Raw genomic sequence first — 14093 nt, 5'->3', positions numbered from 1 at the left:
TGGAATAGTGGCATTTAAGCTAAGACCTCACAAAGTAAGTAAGATAAAGGGACAGAAAAACTACTCCATGCCCAAGGCAAGCAAAAACATGAACAGTTCCAAAATCAAAGAATTTCAGTACTTTTTACTTTTAAACAAAATCACACAACGTAAGGGAGGCAAAAGAGGGGGTCATGAGGCTGGGTGCAGTGACTCACATCTGTAATACCAGCACTTTGGGAGGCCGAGGCAGGTGGATCACGAGGTCAAGAGATTGAGACCATCCTCGCCAACATGGTGAAATCCCATCTGTACTAAAAATACAAAAATTTGCTGGGCATGGTGGCGCACGCCTGTAGTCCCAGCTACTCTACTCAGGAGTCTGAGGCAGGAGAATTGCTTGAACCTGGGAGGCGGAGGTTGTAGTGAGCTGAGATTGCACCACTGCACTCCAACCTGGCAACAAAGCGAGACTCTGTCTCATTAAAAAAAAGGGGGCGGGGGGGAGTCATGAAACTGGAAAGAGGCAATGGAGAATATTGGGTTTTAAGCCACAGAATAAGAGAATCATGAGAGTTTAAAAACATTACCTACCTGGCTGCAGGGACACCAGAAGACCTTAGGGAAACAAAGGCGAGAGATGATGGGGACCTGAACTAGAGAAGACAGAGGAGGGATGACGACACAATGGGTTCAATCTACAGGCTTGAGTTTGATGCCTGTACATGAGGATGTGGAGAATGGAGTAAAATGTGTCTGTCAGGTTTCTGGCTTGAATAACTAGTGAGATGGCAGTGCTGAGATAAAAAATAAAATTTAATTTAATTTAAAAACACACACACACACACACACACTTGTGAAGATTTTTTGTAAGAGAAGAAGGTAAATTCTGTTGCGGACATACTAAACTGAGTTTCCTGTGAGCCATTAAGAAGTGGAGTTATCCAGTGGGCAATCAGATACACAGATCTGAAAGTTCAGGGAGGAAATCAGGTACGAGGTCAAAGACAACAAAGCTCTTTGGGCCAGGCACGGTGGCTCACGCCTGTAATCTCGGCACTTTGGGAGGCCAAGGTAAGTGGATCACCTGAGATCAGGAGTTCAAGAACAGCCTGACCAATAGAGATGGCGACCAGAAGAGATGGCGAAACCCCATCTCTATTAAAGATACAAAAATTTGCCAGGCTTGGTGGCATTCGCCTGTAATCCCAGTTACTCAGGAGGCTGAGACAGGAGAATGGGAGGTTGCAGTACGATCGCACCACTGCACTCCAATCTGGGTGACAGAGTGAGACTCTGTCTCAAAAAAATAAATAAATAAATAAATAAAATTTAAAATATATATATAATTATCTGACCATTTGTCTTTATGAAGTATCTGTCTCTCCTTTCATTAACATTCATTAATGTTTCCATATCAGTAGTTTCATGTTATAAGGAAACCCAACTTTAACCAATACTTTGCCACACGCTTTGCAAGGTGGAATACATGATTGCCACTGGTCAAGAAATTTTGTAGTAGTTTTGTGACAAGATGGGGACATTAGGGGAACTGATCAGGGCCACTTCCCATACTGGTGGAAGGCATGTAGTACTCCTGATCAAAGTAGAAAGGAGGTAAGGAGCAATTTTCTGAAAGAAAGGAGACAAGGTATACCTGGAAAATAAACAGGAAGCCAGAAAGTTCAGTAAGAGGGCAGAGTCAAAGGAGTCCAGAGAGATTACCACGAAGCAGAAAGGGGGCCAGAGAAAGAAGAGTTCATACTAGGTGCTTCCCCATTCCTACCTCTCCCGTTCTGTCCTACCTTCACTGCATCCGGGTCTATGTATCACTTCCCAATGACTTCTGTTAACCTCAGTTCTGACAACTACTAAATGTGGCTTGGGGAACTTTAAGTAGTCCATGGCAGGAACACAGCTTGATGAGACAACTCACCATAAGGATCTTACCAGAAGAAAATCACGAGACATGATTTTGCACAGTCTGAGCTCATAGTCTGAGTAGGGATGAGTCTGTCAGTTTTCTCTTTTAATTTACGCTAAACCACACAGAAAAAAATCTTTAAGTTCTAAGGAAATAAAAGTGCAGGGTAATCACTTGGGGGGGTGAAGCCAGACAACAATAATTATAAAGGAAGAGAGCTATGTATGTTACCAGGAATCTTTTATCTTTTGACATAAAAGTAGAATCACAAAATTTCTGAGCTATAAGTGTCCTTAGAGATCATTTGGTAGAGTGATTTTCTAGACATTTTAAAACCCTTTTGAGAGCTGAGTAGATAAAATACACAGGTACCATATCAAAACATTATATTTCAAGTCAATAAAATTAAGAAAAATCATTCTAGCACCATTTCCGTCAGTCAAAATTAATCATGAAAAAACCCTTACAAAAAAATGTCTGGCTCCAGATGGTATGATTATGTACCTGGAAAATCTAAGAGAATTAACTGAAAAGTCATTATAATAAATAAGAGATTCAAAAAGTGACTGGTTACACAATAAATATACAAAAGAAGTTAAAAAGTCTTCTATTTACCAGCAATAGTGAGATTAAGAAAATACACACAGCATTAAAGAGAGAAAATGCGTTCCAGGCGGGGCAACAGTGCAAGACCCTGCCTCAAAAAAAATGAAAAGTAAAGATGGGCAGATCTTTTGACCCAGCAATTGTATTCACAATTTCTCGCAAATATTAATGCATAGGCACGACGGGATATTAGCTATAATAATGTCCACTGTAACGCTATTTGTCATAAAGATTGAAAGCAATCTAAGTATCTAAAGATGAAGGACTACTTATGGTACATTCATACAATGTATTTTTTAATAGACTATATATAAACCTTTATAAATGTTTTATATACCTACATATATATGTGGAGGGGGGAGGGGGAGAGAGACAAATCCCATTTATAAAAATAAAAGATAAAATACTGTGAGACAATAGAAGACCCAATAGTAAAGTTTCTGACATCCACAGAAAAAGAGATCATTCATTAAACAGTATTGAGGAAATTGGTTAATCAAAAGCTTAAAATTTTTTGGACCCTCTACCTCATACTATACAACTAAACATGTTCTGGAATAACTGCAAAACCAAAAATAGAAAATGAAAGTATGAAAATAGTTGAAAAATAAAATTAATCACTATGTAAACATAAGGTAGGAAAAGCCCATCTACACAAGATACCTAAAGGAAGAACAAGACTTAGCTACATAAAATGTTAAAACTTGTAAGGGAAGAGAAGAAAGTATAAAGCTGTTTAACCAAATGATAATCCCAATAATGGCAAGTAAAAGGTCTCTCTAATGGCTTTGTTGTAAAGGGTAAACTGGCATAATCTTTTTGGTGGGCAATTTGGCCATGTATAACAAAACTGTTAAAGATGGGCACCCCAGGCATGGTGGCTCACAAATATAATCCAAACACTTTGGGAGGCCGATGTGGGAGGATAGCTTGAGCCCCAATGTTTGAGACCAGCCTGGGCAACACAGGGAGACATGGTCTCTACGACAAAAAAAAAAAAAATTTAATTAGCTGGGTATGGTGGCATATGCCTGTGGTCCCAGCTACTCAGGAGGCTGAGGTGGGAGGATCACTTGAGCCCAGGAGCTCAAGGATGCAGTGAGCCGTGATCGTGCCACTGCATTCCAGCCTGGGCAACAGAGCAAGAACTTGTCTTAAGAAATAAAAATGAAAAATAAAGATTAGCAGATCTTTTGACCCAGCAATTCCACCCACAATTTCTCCTAAATAAATAATGCATAGGCACAGACGGATATTAGCTATAATAATGTTCAATGCAGCACTATTTGTAATAAAGAATGAAAGAAATCTAGGTGTCTAAGAATGGAGGACTACTTATGGTACACTCACACAATGAAATAGTATGGGGCCACTAAAAGTTAAGTGGAAAACTAATGACATGAGTAATATCATAAAATATTAGGTGAAAAACAACTGCAAATTTATTTAAAACAGTATATGAGGCTGCAATGAGGTGTAATTGTTACCGGTGGGTCTTTGTTCTCAGAGTTCCCAAGATGGTGGCGGCCACTCCCAAGATGACAGCAAGCCTTTTGTTCTCTGACCTGGGGTTCCCTGGCCCCACGAATTCCCAGGAATGGAACCCCGGGCCATGCGGTGAGTGTTTTAGCTCTATTAGAAGCCATGCGTCACAGAAGAGAACCGTGGAACCCAGCAACTAGTGTTCAGCTCAGTTAGGTCGAACTTGGGCATTTAGACATGCAGGAACAATGGTGAGTCTTTAGCTCGATCAGGAGCAGCAATGGGCGCCATGCTGGATCAGGAGCACAGCTGGGCACCCTGTCGGATCCAGAGGCGTGGAAGTCAGAGGTGGGTCTGCCATGGCGGCAAACAGCAGTGGTGGACGGCGAGCGAAAGCTCAGCTCAAGCAGTAACAAACACAGACCAGAAGACCGTGCAGTGGCAAGATTTAACAGAGTGAAAACAGCTCCCATACAAGGTAGGGGACCCAAAGGGGTTTATATGCCTGGGTTTATATCCCGATCATTGTCCCTCCCCCTGTGTTCTCAGGCGATATATAATTTTACTATTTCTTTACCTCCTGCTGTGGCCTAATTTGTATTTTAGTGAGCCCTCTTTACTACCCGATTGGTTGGCTGTGAGCTGAGTTACAAGCCCCATGTTTAAAGGCAGGTGTGGTCATCTTCCCCAGCTAGGCTTAGGAATTCTTTCAAGGTCTAGGAAATCCAGCTAGTCCTCTCTCTCATAATCATACCACTGCACTCCAGCCTGGGTAACAGGGTGCGACCTTTCCTCTAAAAAATAAAATTTAGTAAAATTACAATTTAAAAAGTAGATCTATAGGTACACACAAACTTGCACACACACATACCATAGGATAAAGAGATTTAAATTAACCCCAACCTTAGAGAAATGAAGGTGGGTGAGGAGGCAACTTGACCCTAATCTACTTAAGTCACCCCATCTATTTCTAAAAATGAACACTCTTACCATAAGACTCTTGTTCCTCATGGAAGTAAAAGGAGCCTAGTTTAATGAATATGCAGTAGACAAAGATGGAAATAGTGGCACCACCTTTCCATCTCCTATCAACTCCACGTCTCCAACCTTGTTCCCCAAGCTCCACCAGGGAGCCAAGGCAATCAAACCACTATCCCATCCCAGGATGGCAAGAGATGTCATGTTAAGAACTCCTCTAGAACTTCTGCCAGGTAGCTGCTGGACACCTCCAAAGTCTCAATATAAAGTCAAAACACTTCCCAGAGGCCTGGCGCGGTGGCTCATGCCTGTAATCCCAGCACTCCAGGAAGCCGAGGCAGGCGGATCATCTGATTCAGAGTTTGAGACCAGCCTGGCCAACATGGCGAAACCCTGTCTCTACTAAAAATACAAAAAAATTAGCCAGGCTTGGTGGCGCGCACCTGTAGTCCCAGCTACTCTGGAGGCTGAGGCAGGAGAATCACTTGAACCCAGGAGGCAGAAGTTGCAGTGAGTAGAGATCGTGCCACTGCACTCCAGCCTGGGTGACAGAGACTCCGTCTCAATTTAAAAAACAAACACTGCACTTTGGGAGGCCAAGGCGGGCGGATCACAAGGTCAGGAGATCGAGACCATCCTGGCTAACACTGTGAGACCCCATCTCTACTAAAAATACAAAAAAAATAGCCGGGCGCGGTGGCGGGCGCCTGTAGCCCCAGCTACTTGGGAAGCAGAGGCAGGAGAATGGCATGAACCCGGGAAGCGGAGCTTGCAGTGAGCCGCGATCGTGCCACTGTACTCCAGCCTGGACGACAAAGCAAGACTCTGTCTCAAAAAAAAAAAAAAAAAAACACTTCCCACCAGTTGTGAGAAACTCTAAAGGGGTTGATTCTGATCCCCACTTATCAGCAAACTGAATGCATACCTCTGCAGCCAGTTCCTAAGATACGTGCTCATTCCAATTCCCATCAGGTGGGGGCTGTTTATCTCTGCTGTATCTTCCCCATGGTGCTTATGTCAGAAGTGGGGGCTTACTTCTCACTGGTCTAGTTATTCTGAAGACTCACCAATTAGAAGTGGGAATCTAAGTACTTTTGGTTCAACCTTCTTATCTTACTTAGGGACAAAAAGTTTAGTAACATCAGAAGATAAAACACTCCTGCTTAACCAACGTGTGTTACTCAGCTTTCTAAACTAATACTTGTGATACAAAACTGACTTTCATTTTGCAGTATCTCTCAAGGCAAGAGAGGCCTAAAGAGAACCTTAAGAAATTCCTGGTCGGGCGCCGTGGCTCAAGGCTGTAATCCCAGCACTTTGGGAGGCCGAGACGGGCGGATCACGAGGTCAGGAGATCGAGACCATCCTGGCTAACACAGTGAAACGCCGTCTCCACTAAAAAATACAAAAAAAAAACTAGCCGGGCGAGGTGGCGGGCGCCTGTAGTCCCGGCTACTCGGGAGGCTGAGGCAGGAGAATGGCGTAAACCCGGGAGGCAGAGCTTGCAGTGAGCTGAGATCCGGCCATTGCACTCCAGCCTGGGCGACAGAGTGAGACTTCGTCTCAAAAAAAAAAAAAGAAAGAAAGAAAGAAAAGAAATTCCCAACAGTGCAGATAATATTTTTCATCATTTGTTTTTATAAAATTTCCACAATAGACATTACTTTCTATAATAGGGGAGAGGGCGCTCTTTTTTCTAATGGCAGGCTAACCTAACATACTGTGATTACTGGATCTAATACATGCATTCACAGCAGAATTTTCTTTAGACATACATACTAAACAATTAGTCTTCCATAAAGTATCACAAAATTACATTCAATCCATCTTAAAAAGTCAATCACTCTTCTTCATGTAGCCTTCATGACTAGCAAAAAAGTAAAGGTAAACACTCTTGTCTTAACAAAAAACTATGATAACATGTAATTATCTGTAATGCCTATTTCAAAACTTTTAAGACTATTTTGTTCCAAAAAAAAAAAAAACCCCAGTTAACATCTTTTCTAGACAACTGAGTTAAGAAAACAGTAAATCTGCAATTACTAAATATTTTCATGGAGTTAGCCACAGAAACCACATGCAGCACTGGACAATGACTGAATGACATTATCTGTAGATGTTTTTCATCCAAACTAATGGATATTCGGAAAAAAAGGTGATCCTGTACTAGGCTTCGCAACACTACCCTTGAAAGATTTTAACCAGTCCTTTCACACCACCACCAAAGACATGTTGTTTTCTACAGCCCTACTTCCTTGTTTTGAAAGATCTGCGCTGTCAAACTATATTTATTTGCATTTAATTCTCCAAAGGGATAAGAGGATTACTATACCAATTTTGTATTTCCATCCAAAATGTACAAACTCTGCTTTCTTGGCCCATACAGTCTTATCCCAAATAAACTGTATAATCTCCAAAGATATAGTCAGTCTTGATTGTACAGATACGATCTACCATACTGTAGATTATTCACAGTAACTATCACTGACATGATAGCATTAAGGGCTTTAAACACACACACACACACACACACACACACACACACACACACACTCTCTCTCTCTCTCTCTCTAATTCTCAAAGTTACTATTATTTTCCCCATTTTAAAGATGAGAAAAGTGATGCACTGTGAGACTAACTAGCTGACCAGCATTATAACATATATCATAATCATATAGAATTTGTAAAAATATTAAAATTACTAATAGCTGAAAATACCAATTAGAAGTCTTCCATCATTTGGATGTGCAACAAATGCTTCCCTGGGTTAACCGTAAGTAATGACTTGGCCATTCAGCTGTGAGGCCCAGTAAGCACGGCAGAGCTGGTAAGGCCATGCAGCCCACAACACAGCATCAGGGTAAGAAATAAAAAAGCCAGCAAGTGGGCATGCAGCAAGGGTTTCAACTCTATCCGAACATTCCAAAAGAATAAGAGAGAATTTAGGACAATCTTAAACCTCTGATAATAACCTCTGACCCTCTTTTTATCCCTCAATTTGTATGTTTAATGTTACTAAATCACTGCACAGGAATTATTTTTAAATGTTTACATAACATTTGTAGAATGATAAACATTTTCCTAAACACTTCACAGGTTTCTAAGAAAGCATTTACACTGAGATTTGTTGTTACACTGACATCCTTCCCAAACTCACCATTATTCTAGTAATAGAGAATTGATGCTACTAGAAGCAGCCCCCAAGTCCTCTCCGTCAAATGATCTCCCTCCCCTCTCCCAGCTCTTCCACTGCTGACCATCCCACCACGCTGACTTCACGTTTCTCAAGTTCTGGTACACACACTGTACACACTGCCATTCCAATGATCTACCCATGTTGAGAGAAATGTCTCAGGATCAGGTGGACAAGCACCACTTCTCAGACTGCTGCTAACAGGACAAACTTTCAGTGGTCTGAGACAAAAAGGGGGTTAAGAGAAGGGATTATATATTCATTTTTAAATGAAACACAAATTATTCAACTTAAAAGATCATCTTTTATTCCGGGGTTGTCCTTACTTTTTCAGTGTTAAAATGTGATAATGACCAATGCTTCATTTTCTGTATCGTCCTCACTGGCCAAATAAAAAGTCAGAAAACCCAGTCAATCCCTAAACCTAAGGTTAGGGTAACAAACACTAAATCTACTATGTATATATGTAGGGTGGAGGACAAGCCCAGGCAGGAAATAAAGGAATAAAAAACTTTCAGAGGAAGTAGATACTTTTACATGTAACAGTGACTACTGGTCCAGTGAACAAGCGCAAGCAAAATGAAACCGCAAATTTCAGTATCTTACTCAGAAAAGATTACAAGCACTGAGGCGGATGACAAATTTGACTTTTAAAATGAAAGCAGGCCAAGCGCGGCCTGGCGTGATCCTGGTGATCCTGGTGATCCTGGTGGATCACGTCTGTAATCCCAGCACTTTGGGAGGCTAAGGCAGGCAGATCACTTGAGGTCAGGAGTTCGAGACCAGCCTGGCCAATATGGTGAAACCCCATCTCTACTAAAAATACAAAAATTAGCCGGGCATGGCGGCGGGCGCCTGTAATCCCAGCTCCTGAGGAGACTGAGGCAGGAGAATCACTTGAATTTGGGAGGTGGAGGTTGCAGCGAGCTGAGATCGCGCCACTGAACTCCAGCCTGGACAAGAGCGAAACTCCTTTTCAAAAAGAAAAAAGTAGGCCGAGCGCAGTGGCTCACACCTGTAATCCCAGCACCTTGGGAAGCCGAGGCAGACACATCACTTGAGGTCAGGAGGTCGATACCAGCCTGACCAACATGGTGAAACTCCTCCATCTCTACTAAAAAAAAAAAAAAAACACACACACACACAAAATAAAATTAGTCGGGAGTGGTGGCAGGCGGCTATAATCCCGGCTACCTAGGAGGCTGAGGCAGGAGAACTGTTTGAAGCCACAAGGGAGAGGTGGCAGTGAGCCGACATCACGCCACTGCACCACTGCACTCCATCCTGGGCAACAGAACGAGAGTCCATCTCAAAAAAAAAAAGAGTCAAGTTATGTAAAGCACTTAGAACAGTGTCCAGCACTTAGTAAGTGCTTCAGAAGTACTGTCATAAATATCAAAGGACTGGAATGAAAATTATAAAAATTCTGGTACTAAAAACTTCCACAGAGTTATTTAGAAGTACAACTTCTGCTCAGTCATCATTGGAGTATAAATAAAAAGAAAAATAGTACAACCAATTTTCCATAAAGTGCATGAAGTTCTGTGACATTTCTAGACTTTTTAATTTAAATGAGAAAAAATTACATTTGAAAAAAACCTGAATCCAGTTAGAACACCCACTGTAAGACTCTCGATTGTTTGCACATTTGCTTCCAAAGCTCAGGAATGCACTACTCAACTGAGGCCGCATTTGAGAGCACACACCCAATACTTCACCAATGAAAGAAACTTTCATCTCAGCTGTACACTCAGAGACCAGGATTCCTCGCCTACATGTTGATAAAACCCAACGACGCATAGCTGAGCAAGTCTTTCACCTAATAGCACACCAAGCTTCTACTGGAAAATTCACACACCAAGTGATGCAGTCACCACACAGCATACAGACACAGTATTTGCACTCTTTCTGTCCCCTCCCCTGGGATCCAGACTCAGTCTGCTCACTCTGAAAGCTTTCTCAGTTCATCCTGCCATTTGCCCCTTCTCCCAAGCCACCTCTACACCCGGGGGTGAATTATTAAAAAGAACATGTTTATTGATAAATACATCACTTTATTTATTTGCACACAAGTTATCCACTTCCTTGCTACTCAAAGATAGTCCCTTGTCCAGCAGCACGTTATTAGAAATGTACAATATCAAAACGTACCATAGGCCTACTGAACCAGAAAACGCATTTTTAATAAAAGCCCCAAGAGATTCCTACCCACATTAAGGTTTGAGTGTTCTGTGATACTGCAGATAGCTGTACAAATTAAAAATTCTCAAGTTTACAAATGAATTCAGAGATATGGTATGAAAAGTACCAAGACATAGAATCTCAAAACCCCAGAGAAAACCCAATATATAAATGAATATCTTTGCCACCGATAGCAAAGGTTTATTTTTCAACAATACCTGTATTTATTGCTTCCTGCTTTAAGTATTTTGTACAAGAGCACAACACTTACAAAGGTTTACAAAAGAATTACTGGGTCTAGAAATTCCAGTGCAATCTGCTCCAAACGTGTGAAACCTGCATGTTAAAATCTTAGGATTTTGTCCAATTCAGAGTTGACAAATGAACTCTTTCCAGAAAGTTACTATTCAAACAAAAAAAAAATCTACAGGATGTTAACTTTAAACACAGATTATACAATTCCTGTAACTAAAACGAGTTAACTAGTATCGAACAAATTCTAGGTCACTTGTAGAATCGCATCTTGTATTGAAGGTCTGTGTCTGTTTTTCCAGGAAAAGTCGGGGTGGGGACCGGGATTTGCCCTCCCTGCTAAGTTTTTTTTTGTTTGTTTTTTTGGTTTTTTTTTTCTCTCATTCTGAAAGACCTCACTTTCTAACGTGTGAATAAGCTTAAGTCGTACTAAATCCAGGTCACGATTCCTTTCCTCAAAAGTGAAGTTAAGACTTCTCTCTTCTAAACACTGTATTTTTTAAGGTTTGAGCATTCCGTGCCCGCTTCGCTTCCGGCCAGGGAGGGAAGCGTGGGTCCCGGGGCCCAAACGAACAGGGAAATTTATCAAGTAGGAAGTTGAGCACTAGTCCAACCGCCAGGCCCTGCCTTTACTGCAGCTGGCCTTCCAGTCTAGACCCCGACCTCCTGGGGCAGGGAAGGCAAGTAGGCGACAAGCAGCTACCCCGCCCAGCTCGCCATGCCCGCCCGGGAGCTGACAGGTCCACCCCTCCCGCCATCCACCCCCGACGCTGACTCCCAGGCGCACAAACGGGGGGCGGTGCGGCAACCGGCCCGCCGCGGCGGCGGCATCCTCAGGCCCTCCCGTGAGGCGGCGGCGGCGGCGGCTGCAGCAGCGGCGCGAGGGGAGGCGAAACGCGTCCTGAGGCTGAGTGGGAGGCCGGGGCGGGAGCGACTGCATGTGGGGCTGCACTGGAGGAAGGCGGAGGCGTTCAGAGGGCTTGGGCTTTTTTACGATCATCATTATTTTGTTTTACCTGTGGCGCAGAAGGGCTCCCCAGCTCCTATTCCCTGAATCCTCCTCCTCCTCCCCTCCTCTTTCTCTCTCTCTCTCCCTCAGTCTGCCAGGCGCTCGCGGAAGCGGCCGGGCCCGGCCCGACCTGAAAGAGAACGGGGCGGGAGGGGGTGGCGGCAATGACCAGCGGCCACGTGACCACGCTCGCGCCGTAACGGCGGCCGCCTCCTGCCGCGCGCCCTCCTTGCGCTCCACCTCTAATAACCCCGCAGCCCGCGCGCCTGGGAAGCTCATGCGCAGGCGCCCGCCCGGGACCTGAAGTCTGCGCGCGAGCGCAACGCGCTCGCTCTCGGATCCGGGTTTCTGGGGCCCGCGAGGCGCGAGACGCGAGTAGGTGGAGAGTGAGCCGCGGGCAGAGCTCTCCTTGGCTGAGCCGGCAGGCTACTGAGCGCATGCGCCTGAGCGCTTTTACCCCTCCCTTCTCTCCCTGGTTCCAACCGGTGCGCGGCTGGAGGCTGGGAACCACCTCCTGGGTCTTAGTCAGAGGTTCATATCCACCAACTACGTTCCCAGGGTTGGACTGAGAAAGGGAGCAGAGGGTCCCAGGGACTCTCCTGAGATCCTGGCTGTCCTGCCGAGGAATTTATATTTCCTTGTCACAGGTAAATGGCCTTCCATTCCACATTTTTCTGTAACTGAGTAGGCTTCTAACTCAGCTCATCTGTCACTTTCTCCGTGAAACTTACCCCTCTCTACTTTAGAGGAGTCACTAGCACTTTGTGCAGACCTACCTTGTAGTACAACCCATAGAAAGATAAAGGTTAGGAGTTATTTTTTCATGAACCCACAATACTAGACTGTGGCTTCTATCTTGGACAGGGTCTTGAGTGTTGTATCTCCCTAAAGGTCTGATGACTGTCAGAACACAGGTAATGTCTAAAACGTTGTATCGTTGCCCTTGGCCTCTGCATAATCATGATTTAAGATCCCCTTTAACTCAAGCACGTGGGAAACTGGTGTTTGTTTCCCCAATATGAAAGCCTTTAAATCTTAATGCTAATTAGAGTGGTAAATGCTTCACTTAGTAAAAGAGATTTATGGTATTTTATTAGCTTATCTTCACAAAGAACTCCAACGAAGATTGATACTGTTTAGTCCAGAAAAGGAAACCAAGTCAGAGAAACGTCAGATTTCTTAAGGTTATCTAGCTTCAGAGGAAGGTGCCTGTGTGAGAGACATTTGTTTGTGCACAAACACCCCACTTCACACGGGGATCCCTCTTTTTCTGTTGCCCCTCTTTCTGTTGCAGAAACTGAACACGTTAAGTTAGTGCCTGTGGCCAGATTTAATCAGGCCAGATTTATTTATTTATCAAATAAATAAAATGTAAAAGCTCCCTAATTGGGAGTTCTGGCTAGACCAGTCATCATCGCTGTTAGACTGGTGAATACTGAGATGACAGTCAAGAAATGGGACTAGCAACAAAATGACAGAAAATCCTGGGATGAATGTATATGAAGAAATAGGATTAACAGGGGCTTGTGAGAAACTAGGAAAATGACAACCCTCAAGATTCCATTCTCATATATTTGCAAAGTTGATGGACTCTTTTCTGCATTTACCACTGTATACACCCATGGAGTGATCCCACCTCATAGTTTCAGCTACCACGTAGGTTATGCTAATGGCATCCCATTCTAAATATTCAGCCCAACATTCAGACACTGTGGTAGATTATTTTCTTATGGCCCACAATTAACTATGTCTCCCAATATTCATGCCCATGTATAGTCCTCTCCCTTTGAGTCTGGGCCGGACCTGTCACCTGCCTTAAACAATCAAATACGGCAAAAATTACTCTCTGTCACTTCTAGGCCTAGGCCTTAAAAGGCTTTGCAGGGCTGGGCGCGGTGGCTCACGCCTGTAATCCCAGCACTTTGGGAGGCCGAGGCAGGCGGATCACAAGGTCAGGAGATCGAGACCATCCTGGCTAACACAGGGAAACCCCGTATCTACTAAATTTACAAAAAAGTAGCCGGGCGTGGTGGCACACATCTGTAGTCCCAGCTACTCAGAAGGCTGAGGCAGGAGAATGGCATGAACCCAGAAGGCAGAGCTTGCAGTGAGCCGAGATCGCGCCACTGCACTCCAGCCTGGGCCACAGAGTGAGACTCTGTCTCAAAAAAAAAAAGGCACTGCAGTGACAACTTTTGAACTTTACCAGAGACTCATGGGAAACAGAAATAGTTAAGACATTCCGCCACATTTTTGTGTTCTGAGAAACAGTTTACCACAGAGACCAATCCTTCTCCATATTACTTAAATTTTGAGACTCCTTGTCTACTTTCTCTGATAAAACTAGTAGATGACCTGTGACAAGACCAAACACATACCTTTCCTTTTTTCCTGAACCTGTGGGGAAGGTCAGTCACCTTTCAACTTCCTGTTTGTCTCATGAATGATTAGGATTAGAACTACTTTTTCCCTCTTGAAATTAGGTAGAG

General features: G+C 43.6%; 1 protein-coding gene across 3 annotated transcripts in view; it reads right to left on the bottom strand.

Moving 5' to 3' along the window:
• Positions 1-11787, bottom strand: part of TBC1D5 (TBC1 domain family member 5) — a 578111-nt gene extending 566324 nt beyond the window's left edge. For 2 of the 3 annotated variants that reach the window (XM_030933427.1, XM_030933431.1), the window contains exon 1: positions 11612-11787. The gene's annotated coding sequence lies outside the window, so the exon portion shown is untranslated. The remainder of the gene's footprint in view (positions 1-11611) is intronic. The other variant, XM_030933430.1, reaches the window with a different exon arrangement.
• Between the last annotated feature and the right edge of the window lie 2306 nt (positions 11788-14093).

This window comes from Rhinopithecus roxellana, chromosome 1 (assembly GCF_007565055.1).
Source record: "Rhinopithecus roxellana isolate Shanxi Qingling chromosome 1, ASM756505v1, whole genome shotgun sequence".
NCBI lineage: Eukaryota > Metazoa > Chordata > Mammalia > Primates > Cercopithecidae > Rhinopithecus > Rhinopithecus roxellana.
The sequence above is the reverse complement of the archived record's forward strand: the minus strand, read 5'-3'. Positions and strand labels throughout refer to the sequence as shown.